This window comes from Scyliorhinus torazame, chromosome 4, assembly GCF_047496885.1.
Source record: "Scyliorhinus torazame isolate Kashiwa2021f chromosome 4, sScyTor2.1, whole genome shotgun sequence".
NCBI classification, from domain to species: Eukaryota; Metazoa; Chordata; class Chondrichthyes; order Carcharhiniformes; family Scyliorhinidae; genus Scyliorhinus; species Scyliorhinus torazame.
Window position 1 is genome coordinate 138,771,893 of NC_092710.1, and position 19,988 is coordinate 138,791,880.

Sequence of the window (19,988 nt, forward strand, 5' to 3'; positions counted from 1 at the left end):
GACTCACATTGGAAAAGAGGGATTAATCCCATGTAGTCTCTTCCTCTGGCCTGCACTAATGGCTGCCAGGCCACATCTGCAGCTGTTGATAGCCACATGGCGGAGTTGCCCCTCCGTGACCATGGCTATAGGGTGCTGTGGCTGATTTAAATGAAATAAAATAGGATCTCTTCCTCAGAACTCCCTCTCTCCATCCTAAAGTGGCAGCTAGGGCTTTGGCTGGTCAATGCTGGGGAAACTCCCATTGGTCCTCCAGCTTTAGGAGTCTGCCTGCCCTCCTTAACTGAATAGTGAACCTTGCCTCTGTCATGAATTGGCCTGATCCTTTAAAATTCCTGGTCGGCCTGCCTGAAACGTGCTGTGCAGGATCAGGACTCGGATCTGGTTCCAACTTCAGGTCCCTGGCCCCGGACTGAAAAATCTGGGCTTGATGTTGTAACAATATGAGCAATTGGTTGATAAGTACCTGAAACAGGCACTACATTTTGGAAAGAAGCTGCCATTACATCTCCTCAAATTTGATGACATATTTTCCCAAACAAGATATGGCTTTGCTCAGCCGTTTCAGAAAACAAAATGATTATAAATAAGAAAATGTATTAAGAAATGGAGACCAATTAATCTTCTGAAAAGCATTTGTTGAAGAAGCCATGTTGTGTGTCATAATATACACACAGGTATATGATGGTGCACAGACAAGCAGTGATTGACACACAGGATGACCAGTGAACACACAGAACACAGCAGCCAATCACCAGACAGGACACGCCCACTATAAAGCCCGAGTACACTAGCTTTCCCGCTCTCTTGGGATCCAGCCTCTGAGACAGTCAGAGCCCATGAGCAGCAACTAGAACATACATCATGTGGTAGTAAGATAGTCTGGTCAGGTTAGCCTCAGGTCTCCAGTCAAGTCAGCATAGTGTCAACCCACAGTTAAAGTATGTATGATAGTTAAGAGTTCAATAAAATCAAGTTGAATTTCTTTAAGTGTTGGAAGCCTGTCTCTCTCACTGCTGGAGTAAACGCAGTCCTCGCAGACCCGGCATACCCAACACATCATGTTGTGTTTGTTCATTTTCTGGTATTTGCTTTTGCATGAACTCAGGCAGGTGAATGAGATTGCAGACTGGTTGACCAAGATAGATTTTTAAAATTTCCTTCTTGAATGGAAACCGTTCCACAAAAGTAAAAGTGCATCGGCCGGATTATTGTGGAGTATTGATGACTCTGAAGAGATTTAAGAATGGTGATGAGGATCTGATTCCAGATGTCTGCCTCCATATGTGGCGCTGCCACTTTTCTCCAGTGTAGGCAGGGAGCCCACACCCTGCAATCCCCCATCTGGCTGACTCCATTGCAGGACAGGCATTGCGTAGTGCAATTTTTGTGGAGTTGGTCCAATTTCTCCGTGACTCGTGGTTCTCAACCCCTCAGAGGGATTGTGAACCATAGGTTGGATTCAGGAACCTTTTGAAATATAACTTCAAAAGGCATTATCCGTACAGCCCCTATGCCACCTCCATGCCATCCATGCCTATTCATCCAGTAAGCACTATGTACAGAACCAATGAATCATAAAGCAACAAAGGTACATGTGGAAATGCTGAGAAAGAGCCTGGAGGCCAACATGGAGGCCATGAAGAAGGCATGGAAAGTGGCTTGAGGGAATGAGGGGACTTGGACTGAGTGGAGGTGAGGGGCTGTGAGGGATGAGGTCTGGAGGGCCTAACAGCTTCTGAAACAACGGCAACAATATCACAGAGAACTGGCCGGGCCTTCTAACCAGCGCACCTCAGCAATCAGTCGCCCCGGTGGCCATGACTGGGGTCACTGGGCCCAACTCCATCCTGCACTCACACCTGCCAACTCCCACCATCCTCTGGAATGCAAATTGTGTAATTCAGGGCATTTTCCCCCAAAATTGCAGCTGGCAATTGGAAAATTTCCTGACTCGAGCTACTCACCTTGGCAGCCACAATAGGGCCCTAAATAATTTTCTCTTGAATTTCTCTTGTATTGACCTCGTCTTTTGAATCTTCTGTTACCATGAAGTAAGGAGAAAACTGGTTTTGCGAGATTATGTTCTCAATCTAAAAATATAACTTTACCTTTTCATTATACCAAAGCTATATATTTGCTTCTATTTATTTACTTATTTCCTATAATAATACAAAGCTATTTATCTACTGGGAAAATGTATCAATTTTGCTTCCAATTTCCCCCCTTCTATTAGCTTCACATGGTCCATCTCTGACACTTCCCTTCTCTTCCTTGACCTCGCTATCTCCATTTCTGGGGATAGACTGTCCACTCAGATCCATTACAAGCCCACCAACTCCCACAGTTACCTCAACTACATCACTTCACACCCTGCTTCCTGTAAGGACTCCATCCCTAGTTTTTGTGCCTCCATCTCATCTGATAATGCCACTTTCCAAAACAGTACTGGCTACATTTCTTCCTTCTTCCTTAATCATGGTTTCCCACCCACTGTGGTTGACAGGGCTCTCATCTGTGTCTGACCCATCACCTGCACCTCTGCCATTACCTCTTACCCTCCCTCTCAGAACCAGGGTAAGGATCCCCCTTGTCCTCACTTTTCACCCCACTAGCCTCCCATGTTCAAAGGATCGCCCTCTGCCAATTCTGCAACTCCAACTCCCCTCACTCCTCCTGTCAGCATTGCGCAGGGACCATTCCCCCAGCACCTCAACCTTTTCCTACGGCACAATCGCAGAAGGCGCAAAACCCACCCCTTTACCTCCTCCCTGCTCACCATCCAAGGGGCTAAACACACTTTCAGGTGTGGCAGCGTTGCACATGTACTTCCTTCAATCTGGCCTATTGCAATTGCTGCTTTCAAAGTGGTCTACTCTACACTGGAGAGACAAATGCAGACTGGATGACCGCTTTGCAGAACACCTTTGGCCTGACCGCAGCAGGAACTAGACCTTTCTGTCGTTTGCCACTTTAACTCACCATCCTACTCTGATGTCTACTTCCCCATCCTTGGCTTGTCGCACTGTTCTAGTGAAGCCCAACGCAAACTGAAGCAACAGCACATCATCTTACGATTAAGCACATTACAGCCTTCTGAACTTAACATTGAGTTCAACAACTTCAGACTGTGTACTCTCACCTCCACCTTCGCCCCATTTTTATTTCTATCAATTTTCATTTTGTCCATTGATTCATTTTTCTTTCCCTTTCCAATCTTGGTTTTCCTCCCCCTACCCCACCCTCCCACGTCTATCTGTTCCCTGTTCCAGGCTGTCTCTTGACACATTACTCATCTTTGTTCTGCCATTAACACATTCTGATCTCTGAATGTGCCCCTATCAGTACCCATCTTTGTCATTATCACCACCATTTACATTTGCTTTTATCTATGTATTTACTTGCAGTTTTTCATTAATCATACATTTATAAATGCTATATAGATCATAGATCATTGAGGTTCTCTTTGCACCCTGTGTGAACATATCTGTCACAGAACAATAACAGCAATTATTGCATTTGTGAAGCACCTTTGATGTTAAAAGGTGTTTCAAAGGTTGGTAATCCAAGAATGGACTCCATGGCCGGGATTTTCTGCATCCTCCGCGTCATGTTTGCGACGGTAGAGTCAACCTGCCATTGGCCGGCGGCAGGATCTTACTGTCCCACCGCTATCAACGGGTTTTCTGTTATTCGCACCCTCCACCACCAGGGGAAACTGGTTTTAGGATGGAAAGTTTGGTTAAAGAGAGAAGTCTTAAAAAGGAATTAAGGAGGCATTTTTGGGAGATAATTGGAAAAGACGCACAGGTTTATGCTGTTGAAGGAATCTCCACCCGAGAAGGAAAATTGCTTTGCAGGAATGTCAGGTATTTAAGACTGAGACGAGGAGACTTCCTTTGCTCTTGGAGGGTCATTAGTCTTTCCAAGAGAGCGGTGGAGACTGGGTCATTGAATATTTTTTTAAAGCTTAGTTAGATAGATTCTTGATTTACAAGGAAGTCAAAGGGTTTGGGGCTAAACAGGAAAGTGGAGGTCAGCCATGATCTTATCAATTAGTGAAGTAGGCTTGAGGGGCTGAATACTCTATGAATAAGTCATTCGGCATGGATAAAAGCTCAAAGATTGTCTTAGATTTTGCCACAGAAACAGTGGGTGAGCCCATTAATTAGTGGACACATCCAATTCAATCCTTCGGTGATCTGGACAGTTTTAAATGCAAGTTTAGCTCAGTCGTTCACAAAATAGTACTTTTGCAAGACGTCACTATTTTCATCTGACCACTTTTTGACCATTAGCCACCTTTATTCAATGAACCAATGCATTGATTCATAGGATCACCGGCTGATCCACTTCCAAATGGATGGCGATAAAAATCCAACAAGATGGAGATGGTCTTGCTGCATTTTTTGCTTACATCCGTATCATTGACTTTGTAGTGACAAAAACATTCAGTCATTCCTTTAGCCCCACTCACTCAAATCTGCTTGGACAATAACTCACTGGAAGTTTTTGAAAGAATGCAGCATGTTGCACTGCCTGTCATCTGAGGAACCCTCATGCAGTAGCAGTGTAAAGCAAAGGATTCCTTCTGAGTTAGAACAGCAATGTTACAAACTTTAGGAACAATCGGATTTCCTTCATTGAACTGGGTGTCATTTGTCTATGCAAAGGTCCATATTCCGCCTGATGCTCATCCTAACTGCAAAGGTCCAAATGACAACCTAACTCTTATACAATGTTATTCATTGTATATGCCTTTCATGAACAGGATGCTTAACACACATTTTAGGTTGAGATTCGTAGACTGTTGAGAGAGCTCACCAGAATATTAATTAGAGGTGACTTCAATTATCCTAAGGTAGGGAAAAAGGCAACCCAAAGTCCATGATCAAAATGAAGAGGAGTTTCCAGAATGATATCCAGGGCTGGATGTTCAATCAGGAGCCAGGGTCTGGATTTGGCGGGGAGTGAGCTTTCGGTCCTGACCCTGTAGGGCATGTTTTGGACCTGTCCACTCCAATTTTCAATACTTCAGCCAATTACAGGCAAGTGGCTTTGCCATCCAAAAGGGGAGAGCCAATGGAAGGCATTCCAGTACTTGGGGATCAGCAGCCCCATTGGCCGAGATGGGATTTCCTGCTTCGGGAATGATATCTACAAGGGACGAAGGCGGGACATTTGATTTTCACTTTGAACAAGGCCATTTCTTACAAGGCCACAGCTGCCTGACCATGAGCATGGAGAGACTTCCCCTCCAGTGGATGACCAGCAGCTGCGGTTGTGGCCTGATTGGTTGAGTAATTGGTTTGGGAACGGAGTGGGGGGGGGGGGGGGGTTCTTAGATTGTCTTTTTTTTTCCCCCAGCCCCTGCCCCACCTTCTGCTCTGAATCATGTTGGTCATGCTCCAGGTCAACATGGGCTGCCTGCATTGTCGACTGTAAGTTTCAGCTCATGTAGGACAGGTCCCTTGATAGGTACCTTAATTTGCAACCGTTAGCTTTAATTGGCTTCCTGGCACTTCTCAGCTGGCAGCTCGTCCATTCCCAAGCCGCACTCATTGGAAATGGTTGGGGTCAAGATCCTGGCAGGAAAACAGCATGGAGGCTGGCAGTGCCAATTACATGCCCACTCACCTCCGATCCCCTCACCCAGTTAAAAATTCTGTCCCTGAACTGTTTCTTTGATCAGTATGTTGAAAGAATGTTGGATTCTTAAACAAGACATGTACAAATCTGAGGATAGGAATTCACTTGGAAAATAATAAGTTAATGAAGTCAAAAACAGATAAAGAAATAATGTCCAACTTAATTGTGTTGAACTGGATTTCATGTAACTTCAGTGGAATGAAAAGGTTGCAGATGAATGCAAAATGCAAAACGAGGATTATTACACAGAAGAAAGTAATGAGAAATATACAAGTGGACACAAAATACTTAATCAATATTTACTTTAAGTTTCTACAGAGAAAGGTGAAAGCAAAACTATGGCAGTCCAGAGGAGAATGTTGACAAACTACTGGAGAAAAGTATTCAGTAGGAATCCCGATGAAAAATGCTTGTGAGACTAAAAGTAAACATGTCACCGGGGATAGATGGCACATTCAACAGAAAACAGCAGGAAGTTAGGAAGGAAACAGTAGAGCCACTAGTTTGCTTGCAAGTACATGACTTTTGGTGGCATGAGACCAGTTTATCTCCTGATAGTAGAAAGAATGCTGCTCAGCATGACTTGAATGGGGAGAATATGAAGGAAAGTAGAAATACGGTCTTCAAAATGTTCATTTCCCTCTAAAAAAAAATTGAGAGAGGAGACTTTTCTTTCGTTATTATTTGTAGCAAAGCCATAAACATGAATAACAAATAACAAACAGGAAACCTTTCCCGGGAGTGAAGGTCACATCAAAACAAAAATGAAGCAGGGATGTGAAATCCTTCATAATTACAGTACTAATTTCCCTTGAAAACTATATCAAGCTTTAGTCTGACTCGGGGGATGCAACACAGAGCTACAGCAACATACAAATAGGTACTTATCTCCAATTATGATATTCGATAAATTCTGACAATTTTAATAACATAAATGCCTCACTACCTTCACAAGTGCACATCAGCAGAATCACCATATTCCCTGCAGATTTGATCCAATTTCATTGAAGTTTCATGACAGTCCAGCACTGTTACATTTGTCTCCGGTAGAAACCACATTCTGAGTTATCCTCCATTCATTGATTCCTTGATAAAATCAATTCATCGCCGGCACTGTCACCGTGACTTTTGGCACCACAGACCATGAGGCTTTTAATATGAGTACAGTCAGCTTAGCTATGGCCAAACACTTAAAACATACTCAAGGCATTGTAACTGCTTTGTGTAGATTCTGTTAACCAGTCATTTCCATATTGATTTGCTGCCTTATGTCCTCATTCCTTTCTCAATCTGCTTTCACTTAACGCCTTCTGCAACAGAATGATTTGAAACCGAGAATCTTTCTATATGTTCCACTTTTAAGGGGAAGTCTTATAGCCAGAGGGATATACTTTGACAGACTTGATTTGCTTGGGTGTAGATTGGGCACTCAGTAACATAAGGTTTAGAGGTAAGGCTTAATACCTATGCAGATTGATGTAGAACTTGTGCAAGCGCCTCATTTTAATATTTTAGCAAGAGCATAATTAACACTAATTTGAGCAAGCGTGAGTTCCATCTTTTACAATATGCATTCAATCTGTTCACTTAAAGCACAAAGTATTCTGGATGTTAGTAATCAGAGTAAAGGAGAAAGGTGGTTATGGTGAACTTGTACAAGACACTAGTGAGACCTCAGCAGGAGTATTGTGTACAATTCTGGGCACCACCCTCTTGGAAGGATATGAACACATTGGTGAGAGTACAGAAGAGATTTACAAGAATGGTTCCAGGGATGAGAAAATTCAGTTTTGAGGAGAGGTTCGGATTGTTGTCCTTGGAGAGAAGAAGGCCAAGAGGATATCTGATAGAAATATTCAAAATCATGAGGGGGTGGATAGAGTTGATGGCGAGAAACCGTTCCCGCTCGTAAAAGTGAACGAAAGGGCATAGATTTAAAGTGATTTGTAAAACAAACAAATGTGAGTAAACATTTTTTCACACAACAAGTGGTTCGGATCTGGAATGCACTGCCTGAAATTGTGGTGGCGGGAGTTTCAATCGAGGCATTCAAGAGGACCTCAGATGATTATTTGATGAGAAACAATGTGTAGGTGTATGGGGAAAAGGCAGGGGAATGGCACTAAGTCATGACGCTCATTTGGAGAGCTGGTGCATACATGATGGGCCGAATGGCCTCCTTCTGCATCGCAACAATTCTGTTATCTGGAATTGTCTTTTTTTTTAAATTTAGAGTCCCCAATTCATTTTTTCCAATTAAGGGGCAATTTAGTGTAGCCAATCCACCTACCCTGCACATCTTTGGGTTGTGGGGAAAACCTACGTAAACACGGGGAGAATGTGCAAACTCCACACGGACAGTGACCCTGGGCCGGGATCGAACCTGGGACCTCGGCGCCGTGAGGCAGTAATGCTACCCATTGCGCCACCGTGCTGCCCTGGAATTGTCTTAAGCACCAAATGCAAATCGAGGTCTTGAAAGGGCAGTGACATATTTAAAATGTTTCCTTTCATTGGTTTTGTAACCATTAATGCAACAACAATAACTTGCCTATATATTACACTTTTAACATAATAAGATATCCTAAGGTGTTCCACAGGAGAATTTGATGTAGAGCAGCATATGGGGATATTAGGGTCGGGAAGAAAAGCAAAATACTGCAGATGCTGGAAATCTGAAATAAGAACAGAAAGTGCTCATCAAACCGAACAGCATCTGTGGAAAGAGAAAGAGACTCAACTACCGTGATTTTGCACCCGCGTTCACCGTGAGCACCTCTCGCGACCTCTTCCCCCACCTCATCTCCATTCGGCAGCATTACCTGCTGGTGTGACAACTCCCACTCCAAGGCTCCCCCTGCACATCCCTCAGTCTCTCTCCTTCCCCCATCGGTCTCCTCTTAGCCTGTGCAAACGACCCCTTACCCCTTGAATCCCCCACAACCGGCCAGTCCATCCAACATGCCCCACCATACACACCCTTTAGCCATAAAGAAAACAACTCAAAATCACAAGTCAATTCCTCCCAAAAGAAAAACATCACAAATGGCAGGAGTGGGGGGTGGGGTGGAGTGGGTTTGGGGGTCATCCCGTTACAAATTTACAACTCCACAAAATATTTCATAACAGCCAACCTTTGCCAATTTAGCTCCTCGACCTGACACCAACTCTCAGTTCTTCCCCAGTTTATGGTTCCTTATAAAGTAATTGGTCTCTTCTGGCATTTCAAAATAATACTCCCGGCCTTCAAACGTGACCCAAAGTTTCGCCGGGTACAACACCCCAAACTGAATCTCCCTTCAGCACAACATGGCCTTGGCCTTGTTGAATCCAACAGGCCTCTTTGTCAGCTCCATGCCAATGTCTTTATATATTCGGACACTGTTTTGCCCCTTTCGCAGTCTTGTTTCTCCCTGGCCCATCTTAGAATCTCCTGCTTCTCCACGAACATCTGCAATCGCAAAATCTCCACCCACAGTGGCTCCCCCGCCTTCAGCCTCTGCCTTCAGAACCTGTGGGCCGATCCACCTCTGGGGCCTTGTCCAACACCCTCTCCTCCTCCGGCCAACATCCGCGACACATACTTTGTGGCACTCGTTCCCTCCACACCCTCTGGCAGCCCCACAATTCACAGATTCTGCCGCCTCAACCTTCTCTCGTGCTCCTCCACCTTCACTCGCAGCGACTTTCATAGGTCCCCCAGGATTCCCACCTCCGCCTCCAAGGACATGATCTGATCGCTCTGGTCGGACACCACCTTCTCCATCTCGCGCATCATTGCACCTTGCGCCTCACGGTACTTCTCTACCCGGTCAATTGGGCCTCACAGAGGTGCTACTGATCCCTCAATGGCCATTGACCAGACTCCATGCAGCTCCTTCCTTTGCTGGCAAAATTCTTCCTTGATGAAAGCCATCACCTGTTCCATCTGGGGCTTTCCCACTTTTCCCTCTGCCATTCTCACAATTATTGCTGTGCCACAGGTCCCCTCCAATTCCTTAGCCAGGTCTTTAACTGTTTTTTACTGGGTTGGTAGCCAGTATACATGCCAATATTGAAGGGAATCTCTCCCTCTAAAGCTTCTGCACCACTTTCCTGCCAGTGTTACCGTACTAACCGATATAAAGTGCACAAATTGCACCTTTGGTGCAATTTGAGCTGGAGCTGCCCTGTGTGCAACCACTCACTCCATGGCCGCCACCGTAAGTCCCCCAAAAAATGTTTTAATTCATTTATAGGATGTGGGCCTCACTGGTTAGGCCAGCATTTATTGCTCATCCCTATTTGTCCTTCAGAAGGTGGTGGTGAGCTGTCTTGAGCTGCTGCAGTCCCTGAGGTGTAGGTACACCCACTGTGCTGTTAGGGAGGAGGTTCCATGATTTTGCCCCAGCAACAGTGAAGGCTCGGCGATATATTTCCAAGTCAGGGTGATGAGTGACTTGCAGAGGAACATCCAAGTGGTTGTGTTCCCCGGTATCTGCTTCTCTTGTCCTTCTCGATCGTAGTGGGTTGGGAAGGTGCTGTCTTGGGGCTGTTTAGCACAGGGCTAAATCGCTGGCTTTGAAAGCAGACCAAGGCAGGCCAGCAGCACGGTTCAATTCCCGTAATAGCCTCCCCGAACAGGCGCTGGAATGTGGCGACTAGGGGCTTTTCACAGTAACTTCATTGAAGCCTACTTGTGACAATAAGCGATTTTCATTTCATTCATAAAGAACCTTGGTGAGTTCCTGCAGTGCAGCTTGTAGATGGTACTCATGGCTGCCATTGTTCATCAGCGGTGGAGGGTTTGAATATTTGTGGAAGGGGGAGTAATCAAGTGGGTCGAATTGTCCTGGATCGTGGCAAGATCTTGAGTGTTGTTGGAGCTACACTCATCCAGGCAAGTGGAGTGTATTCCAATACACTCCTGACTTATGCTTTGTAGATGGTGGACAGGCTTTGGGGGCTTCGGGAGGTGAGTTGCTATAAGATTCCTCGCCTTTGACATGTGCTGGGATCCTTAGAATTAATATGACTTGTCCAGTTCAGTTTCTGATCAATGATAACTGCCAAGGATGTTGATCATAGGGGATTCAGCAATGGTAATGCCATTGAATGTCAAGGGGCGATGGTTAGATTTTGTTTTGAAGGAGGTGGTCATTGCCACTTGTCAGCCCAAGCCTGGATATTGTCCAGGTCTTGCTGCATTTGGACATGGACAGCTTCATTATCTGAGGAGTCACGAATGAGGCTGAATATTGTGCAGTCATCCGCAAACATCCCCACTTCTGACCTTAAAATCGCTGGCTTTGAAAGCAGACCAAGGCAGGCCAGCAGCACGGTTCAATTCCCGTACCAGCCTCCCCGAACAGGCGCCGGAATGTGGCGACTAGGGGCTTTTCACAGTAACTTCATTTGAAGCCTACTTGTGACAATAAGCGATTTTCATTTCATTTCATTTCATGATGGTACGACGGTCATTGATAAAGCAGCTGAAGATGGTTAGGCCTCGGACACTACCCTGAGGAACTCCTGCAGTGATGTCCTGAAGCTGAGATGATTGACCTCCAACCACCACAATCTTCTTCCTTTGAGCCAGGTATGACTCCAACCATTGGAGAGTTTTCCCACTGATTCCCATTGATTCCAGTTTTGCTCGGGCTCCTTGATGTCATACTCGGTCAAATGCTGCCCTGATGTCGAGGGCAGTCACTCTCACCTCAGGCATTCTGCTCTTTTGTCCGTGTTTGAACCAAGGCTGTAATGAGGTCAGGAGCTGAGTGACCCTGGCGAAACCCAAACTGCGTGTCCGTGAGCAGGTTATTGATGAGTAAGTGCCACATGATGACTCCTTTCATCACTTTGTTGATGGTGGAGAGTAGTCTGATATGGCAGTAATTGGCTGGGTTGGATTTGTCCTGTTTTTTGTGTAAAGGACACACCTGGACAATTTTCCACGTTGCCAGGTAGATGCTAGTGTTGTATCTGTACTGGAACTGCTTGGCCAGAGGTGCGGCAAGTTCTAGAGCATACGTCTTCAGTACTATTGCCGGGATATTGTCAGGACCCATAGCCTTTGCAGTATCCAGTGCCTTCAGCTGTTTCTTGATATCACGTGGAGTGAATCATTTTGGTTGAAGACTGACATCTGTGATTCTGGGGACCTCCGGAGGAGACCGAGATGGATCATCCATCGGCACTTCTGGCTGAAGATTGTTGTGAATGCCTCAGCCTTGTCTTTTGCACAGGTGTGCTGGGCACCTCCATCATTAAGGATGGAGATATTTGTGGAGCCTCCTCTTTCTCCAGTGACTTGTTTAATAGTCCACCAGCTTTCATAGCTGGATGTGGCAATACTGCAGAGTTTAGATCTGATGCGTTCGTTGTGGAATTGCTTAGCTTTTTGTCTATTATTTGTTGCTCATGCTGTTTGGCACAAAAGTAGCCCTGTGTTGCAGCTTCACCAGATTGACACCTCATGTTTAGGCATGCCTGGTGTTGCTCCTGGCATGCTCTCCTGCGCTCTTCATTGAACCAGGGTGATCTATGATTCTATTCTATTCTATGATTCTATGAATCCCTGGCTTAATAGCAATGGTAGAGTGGGGGATATGCCTGGCCATAAGGTTGCAAATTGTGGTTGAGTACAATTCTCCTGTTGCTGATGGCCCACAGAGCCTTATGGATGCCCAGTCTTAAGTTGTTAGATATGTTTGAAGTCGATTCCATTTAGCACAGTGGTAATGTAACATAACACAATGGGAGAATCCTCAATGTGAAGACGGGACAAAGATTTTGGTCAACAAAGTAAGTTTTAATGAGGTGTCTTAAAGGAAGTAAGAGAAGTGTTGAGGCAGAGAGATTTAGAGAAGGAATTCCAGAGCTTCTGGGCAACAACGGCTGAAGGCACAGCTACCAATTGTGGAAGGATTACAATCAGGGGTGCATTGAGGGAGATGAGGTGGAGGCATGAGTGCACCGATTGATTTGAAAACAAGGAAAATAATTTTTAAATAACGCAAATGTTTTGCGTTTTTCTTTTTTTAGGAAAAGATATTTCTGTCTAAGTATTAATTGCCATTATGCCACAAACCACGTATTCAGACCCTGGCACATCCACTCGCTAATTATGGAGGGTTATCTACATTAGGACTATCCGTGTCAGTACAAACTTGTGCTCCATGTATCTATACATGCGTATATATGATACACTCTGGTAGCAGTCAAGGTCATTGATGGTCTTAACTGTTGTGCCTTTACCTCCTTGGCATAATGATCAACTGTGATATCAGTCACTGTTCTGTCTGTGTACATATCAAATGATTAGTTGATGCACTGGTGGACGTAGCCTTCACTTACTGAACAGCAAACTAGCTCGTCTATTAGATCCTCATATGCCTTTATTTCTCTAAGTAGAAGAGGCCACTGATAGCAGCCATATTGGGTTATGTTACGAACATGGACTTTATCCGGTGGCTATGTTTTAAATTGTCTCATTTAATCAAGATAAAGGGGATTAGTTTGGAAAAGATACGCCCTGCTAAAAAATCTGTTCAGAGTCAGGCCCTGTGATCTGGTTGCCAGATGGGACAGGGACTCAGGTCAAAACTAAGTAAGGTGCAGATTTAATAGCTAGATATCAAAGAGGAGGTGGTTGTTCTTGTTGTCTACATATTCTGGGTGTCAGTCAGACAGAAAGATTTGATGGAAAAGGACCCATGACAGATTCTGCCATGCTAAGCAGGCAAAAAGATCTGGGGCTCAATTTCCATTTTTTGGAGACAATGTTCTCCTATCAGGGCTGAATTGCAACAGTTTTACAATCCTGTTGGGGTCGTAAAGCGGGATGCAATTCCGTATTCTTTGCTCTGCAAATATATGCATGGCGTGGAATATGAGGGATTCCCAGGGAATCCTGCTATCAGGCTGCCATCTTGAGTGGGCAATCCAATAGCGAGGTGCCAAGGACAATCCCCTACACTGTAAATTGCCTGAGTGCCACCCCCGCCCCCCCTGGTAATAGGAAGACCCTCCACAGGGACTCCTGTGATAGGAAGTTCCCCACATGGACCCCTGTAATTGGGGAACCTCCCACGGGGACCCCGGTAATAGGGGGACTCCCCACAGGGACCCCATGCCTAAAGGGACCCCAAAACAGAACCCCCTACCATGCCAATCCACCCATCCCCTGAAAAGAGACCACTGTCTTGAAGCCGGAGAGCAGTCCAGACAGGGACAGTGAGAAGAAGTGCAACTGTAAACTTGGCTTGAAGTTCCATGTGTCCATTCCTGTAAGGAGAGCAGCTGTGACCTGTGTCTGTTTCCCTCGGATCCATTAGCTGCAAGCCATTCATAGCTTTCCCATAGTGGTCTGTGATTGACAGCTTCTACAAACCATCTGCAGCTTTGATTCATTCATCTTCCTTCACCGTTTAGTGGCCTAAATTGTGAAACCCCATCGAGCCATTGTAATCTCCGTTCACATTGGCAGGACCGGAAGATCCCGTCAACGTGAAGGGCTGAAAAATTCCAGCCTTAAAGTTTCAGTTTAAATGTGTATCAAGGTCAGCAGTGAAAGAGCTGTCAGGTTGTATGAAGCCTTGGCAAGTGCCAACAGCAAATGTGTAACAGATTAACAGGCAACACACTGTGACATGCATATTAGAGCATCTAGCTGATAAATGGTACTGTACAGGGAGTCTTATCTTGACAGCTTTGTTGAGGAATTCTTCTGTATCTGTTCTCAGACCACATAAGTAGTGCACACAGTCTTGATCTAGGCTGCCACCTGCTCCTAGCATTATACACTGTGGAAGGTTGGACCAAGTCACCAACATTTCAAGCCTCCTCATACCCATTATAGCAACAGTACTTTCACTTGGACAACCACAAGACAGGCATGAGGGGGTCAGACAAGCAAGAATTTCCAGCCCACGTGTCTTTTAGCATGTCATGTTTTTTGTAATCACACTCCTTGTGCCATGGACAGCAACCTTTGCAGGGTTTAAAAAAAAATGTAAACAAATTGCAGCCTGTGGAAAGACTATACCGATTTTGTGCCTCGTATCTTTAATTAGCCGTTTAAAAAATTATCAGCAGTTCTGCGCTGCGGCTGTACAATTTCCTGTCCATCCCTCCTGCAAGGCGAATTCCTGCTACAAGGCCCAGGATGGCCGAGAGCTCATGCTCAATCATTTATTGGCGTCAAGCCTGGAATCTAGAGCAGTGGAATGCTATGCTCCAATAACCATGCCCTGATGCCAGGAATCTGGTCGGATGTGACATGAATGAAGCTCTGCCTTTAAATAGATACAGTTAAATAGAGAACAGAACATAGTTATGAGACAAATATAATCTGGATTATTTGTATTTGACTAATTTGAATGAATTGAATATATTACTAGAGATTTAAAGACACAAATCAACAGCTAAGGATGCCAGAAATGTATTTTGTTCCTCCACTGTAATGCATAATTAGACATGCATTTTGTAGATTTGCATGAGAATATTATGATATTGGATCCTAATCATCACCGAATGCATTGGACAAATTTTCGTAAGTGCATTTTAAAAATGCTTGCTATATTTGCTAAATTAATTTGAGTGCTGCTGTCCTGTGAATGCGCAAACCTATTACTATGCTATGGGTTGGATTTTTGTGGGGTTGGGAAGATCCCTCAGATCTTTAAAGATGGCAGACGGAACACCGATGTGGAAGTCCCACCCCCATTTCTGACGGATGCAATTTTCCCCATCAGTGGGAAGGATCTGGGCCGTGATTCACACAGTAATGAAGCACAAACATGCAGGCCCACTCAAACTTAGTGGGAATTCAAACAAACCCCATTTTCCTGCTCCAAGAGGCTTAACCTGCTGTTTGAGAGTCACAAATTGATGGAATAGACATAAAAGCTCTTGAATGGTGGATAAGGTCTGTTAATGTGTCATGATCTAAAGTTTTTAAAAATCCGCTGAAAAAAAAACCGACAAGCTGTCAGTGAGAGTTAAAGAAACGATGGGCAGAATTCTCTCATCTGGGGACTAGGTCCTGTGGCAGAGGAGGAAACATGGAACGTTTCCCGCTGCTGGCACCAGCAGGAAAACATGCCTGATCTTACAGCTCCGACCTCAATCATGGCGCTACCCGGTGCTTAATATTGTATTTTGTGGCGGGGCAGGCCTGGTAGCATGTAGTCCACCACCCTTTCCCAAACATATTTTGAAAAGGCTGTAACGTCACTGACCTACTATTGAAGAAAGAAGGAGGACTTTTTGAAAATGAAGATGTATCTACAAGAGCACTCTGAGGCTGGCACATGGACCTCCTGTGAAAATGGATGACTCTCCAAGAACATTCTGACATTGGAAGATGGACCCCCTTCAGGACACCGATTCAGCAAGGTCCACCTGTTGATGTTCCCCTCACCCACTGCTGTGGTGTTCCAGGTTCCAGATTTGCTGTATGCCTCCGTCCTGAACGGCCGGAATGTTGCGACTAGGGGCTTTTCACAGTAACTTCATTGAAGCCTACTTGTGACAATAAGTGATTTTCATTTCATTTCATTTCATTTCAGAGGCAGCCTCGGACATTGTCCAGATGAGCCCCGACATCTGTATGCCAAACAGATTTTGCACCGTTATGTTTTCCTGTTGGCACTATGGAAAATTGTGCATGTATGGTTGGACCTTCTACATCCCATTAGGGCGAGGAAAATGTGTTTCACGCCGGCCTCTAGTGGGTTCCCCGATTTGCAATGGTGGGCACCAGCAGAAGGTCCTGCTGTAAATTCACGCTGGTGTGAAACTGATTTTTGGACATCGCTTAAAATTCTCCCCGTTCCCCACCTGCCAGTGATTGAACCTACTGGCAGGGGCCTGAGAGAATCCACCAATGATTACTGGACTATATTTATTGACAGACCACCTAGTGTAGAATAGAAAAACATTATCTGTTAGTGCAGTTTCAACAGAGTTCTTTGTTGCCAGTTCCAAAGGGTTATTATTGTGTGATTATGAATTATGTGGTTATGAATGCTTGGCTGAGTTTCAAAGGCTAAAATTATTTCAGTGGCAGTTCTGAGTTCAATGTTTGATTGGCAATTAGATGAGACTATTAAATGAATAGCTGGCTTTGATGTGGCATCTGAATTGAAGTATGTTTTTTTAAGAGATTAACTACTTGAGATTTAAAAGCTTTGAATGGGTTTCATGAATGGGAGACGTTTCATTATCAAGTGTATATGAATGAGAGATGTATTAATTTGTTAGAAGTCATTTTTTGTGTGAGTGGCTATGGAAGTAGCATGGAAGTATGAGGGACTATAGGGCTGGGTGGGAGCATGAGTTGACATGGAGGTGGGGGGGGGGGGGGGGGGGGTTGTTGGGGGATAAATGAGGTTTGAGCATTGAGGGCCAGAGGACCAAACAGCTTCTAAAATCACTGGGATGAATTATCAGAGAACAGAGGTGAGGCTTCCAGTTATCCAGCCTCAGCACATTCCTGCCCCTATGGTTACTTAAGATCTGTTTCTGCGGTTGGCAAGCTCAACTCCTCGGAGCAAAATCTTGGGTCCAAGTGGGCACTTGAAATCTTGCACGAGTTGGGGCAGCACAGTAGCACAGTGGTTAGCACAGTTGTTTCACAGCTCCAGGGTCCCAGGTTCGATTCCCTGCTTGGGTCACTGCCTGTGCGGAGTCTGCATGTTCTCCCAGTGTCTCCGTGGGTTTACTCTGGGTGCTCCGGTTTCCTTCCACAGTTGAAAGATGTGCAGGTCAGGTGAATTGGCCGTGATAAATTGCCCTTAGTGTCCAAAAAAGGTGGGATTGGTTTAGGTGGAGGTGTGGCAAGGGCCGATGCAGACTTAATGGGCTAATTGGCCTCCTTTTACACTGTAAATTCTATAATTCAATGATTCTATGATAAGCTATTGTCTCGGTAGCAGAAATACCACCATAGACTTCACAAGTGCTTTGAAGTGTGTCGCCTGTACGAGCCTTAAAAATCAAGGGACCATGCCCAACATGCTGTTATTACAGCATTTTCTAAGCCCATATAGTTCATGTGATATTCTTTATTGACCCCCCAATTACCCCCCCACCCCAACACCAGACTCTGCTCTCTTTTTATGGTCTTTTTAGCAGCATACACCCATGTTTCTTGGCCACCTTTGAAACATAATATTTAACAGGTCGAGGAAAATCTTGAAGGGGGTTGGTACTGAAAGTGAGAGATGGATCACCGTGGAGGAGGGCTCTGCGCTAAACTAAAAAGCAAGAGAATAATACAATGAGGTGGAGGATATGAAAACACAGGGACTTGAATTTTCATGGCAGCTTTAACATAATAAAACTTGCCATTGTGCATTATAACGCAATTCTGACAGAGACAGCATAAAGCAATTGCAATCTTGGTTCTGGAGGCAAGAATTAAAGAGCATCTTAACGGAGATAGTGGGACAGAGAAGTTAAAGGAGGGAATTCCAGAGCTTAGGAACTTGGTCACTGAAGGAGAGGCCACCTATGTGGAGCAACTAAAAGAAGGGATGGTCAAGGGACTTGAATGAATGGGCAGCACGGTAGCACAGTGGTGTGCACAGTTGCTTCACAGCTCCAGAGTCCCAGGTTCGATTCCAGGCTTGGGCCACTGTCTGTGCGGCGTCCGCAAGTTCTCCCCGTGTCTGAGTGGGTTTCCTCCGGGTCACCCGCTTTCCTCCGGTATCCTCCCACAGTCCAAAGATGTGCACGTTAGGCGGATTGGCTGTGATAAGTTGCCCTTAGTGTCCAAAAAAGGTTAGGGGGATAGGGTGGAGGTGTCGGCTTCAGTAGGGTGCTCTTTCCAAGAGCTGGTGCAGACTCAATGGGCTGAATTACGTACTTCTGCACTGTAGATTCTATGAGATAAGCACAAATACCTCAGATTTGTTTTTTGCAAAATGTCTTTCAGGGACAGGAGAATGTCATCCCTAGAAAGAAAGTGAATCATGGGATCCAATTTTAGTTTCACTTTTGCTCTTAAGCAGTGCACAGAGGGTCAGTTCTGCTGCTGGTGCCTTCAATTTTGAAGCCCGTGTTTATCTGTTCTCATGTGCCCAGCCTAACTAAATTAACCCACAATATGTTTACCCAATCCTTTACGGGTTGTTTGTGATTTTATGCCATCACAAAAACACAACAGTTATGGTCTGGAGGAGATTACAGAGGTAGCGAAGGGTGAGGCCTTGGAGGCATTTGAAAACAAAGATGAGAATTTTAAATCAGAACATTACTTTGCCAGGAGCTAAAATACAACCACAAGCATAGGGGTGACTGGTGAACAAGACTTGGTATGAGTCAGGAAACATGCAGCAGAGGTTTGGATGACCACAAGTTTACAGAAGTTAGGTAGAATATGGGAGCCCAGCCAGATGTGCATTACATGAATGAGGATTGCAGTGGCAGTTGAACCAGGTGATGTTATGGTGGTGAAAATAGGTGGTCTTAATGATGGTGCTTCTTTGTGATCAGAAGCTTATCTCAGAGTCATTAAGCCAACTAGGTTTACCCTCACATTATTGCCAAGGAGAGAGAGAGATGGAATTGGTGACAATAGAATGAAGTTTGCCAAGAAGACTTTGCAATATTTCATTTGAGCAAACCATTCTTCATCCAGTACTGGATGTCGGACATGGGTGGAGTAGTGATATTGTCAATGGACTGGTAATCCAGAGACCCAGGTTAATTCTCTGGGGATCCAGGTTTAAATCCCACCATGGCAGATAGTGGCATTTGAATTAAATAAAAATCTGGAATTAAAAGTCTAATGATGGGCATCAAATCGTGGCCAGGAAATCTGCCATCCTTACCTGGAGTAGCCTACATGTGACTCCAGATGCGCAGCAATGTGGTTGACTCTTAAATGCCCTCTGAAATGGACTGGCAAGCTGCTCAGTTGTATCAAACCACTAAGGAAAGAAGGCTACACAGCCCACTCGGCTGAGCATTGGCACGAGAAACAGCAACGGCAAACTGAACCCTCTCAACCCGGCAGTGTTCTCCTTACTAATGTTATAGGCCAGGGTTTAGAGAACCCCAAAGTGTATCATGGAGTTCACCTGACCCACAACTTTTAATAGATTGTGGTATGGGGAGCACACGGCCCACTCTACAGGTGTGGTACAGCAGAAATGGATAAAGTAATTTTTAAAGCAAAACAATGTTTATTCTATGAACTCAAGTTAACCTTTTTAAAACAAACAGTGAATATCTTAGCAACCATTAATTCAAATACAACCCCAAAGAATACAACACTAAGTAATATTTTAAGCTTTCCATTAAACATCCATAAGACTGAAAACACCTTTTACCAGAAGCACATCAGGTTA

At 44.8% G+C, this 19,988-nt stretch overlaps 1 long non-coding RNA gene across 1 annotated transcript in view; it reads right to left on the minus strand.

The window, feature by feature from the left end:
- LOC140411645 (uncharacterized) overlaps nucleotides 1–6,788 on the minus strand; it is a 45,666-nt gene extending 38,878 nt beyond the window's left edge. Inside the window, exon 1 of the long non-coding RNA XR_011940921.1 lies at nucleotides 6,596–6,788. This is a non-coding gene — a long non-coding RNA (uncharacterized lncRNA). The remainder of the gene's footprint in view (nucleotides 1–6,595) is intronic.
- Between the last annotated feature and the right edge of the window lie 13,200 nt (nucleotides 6,789–19,988).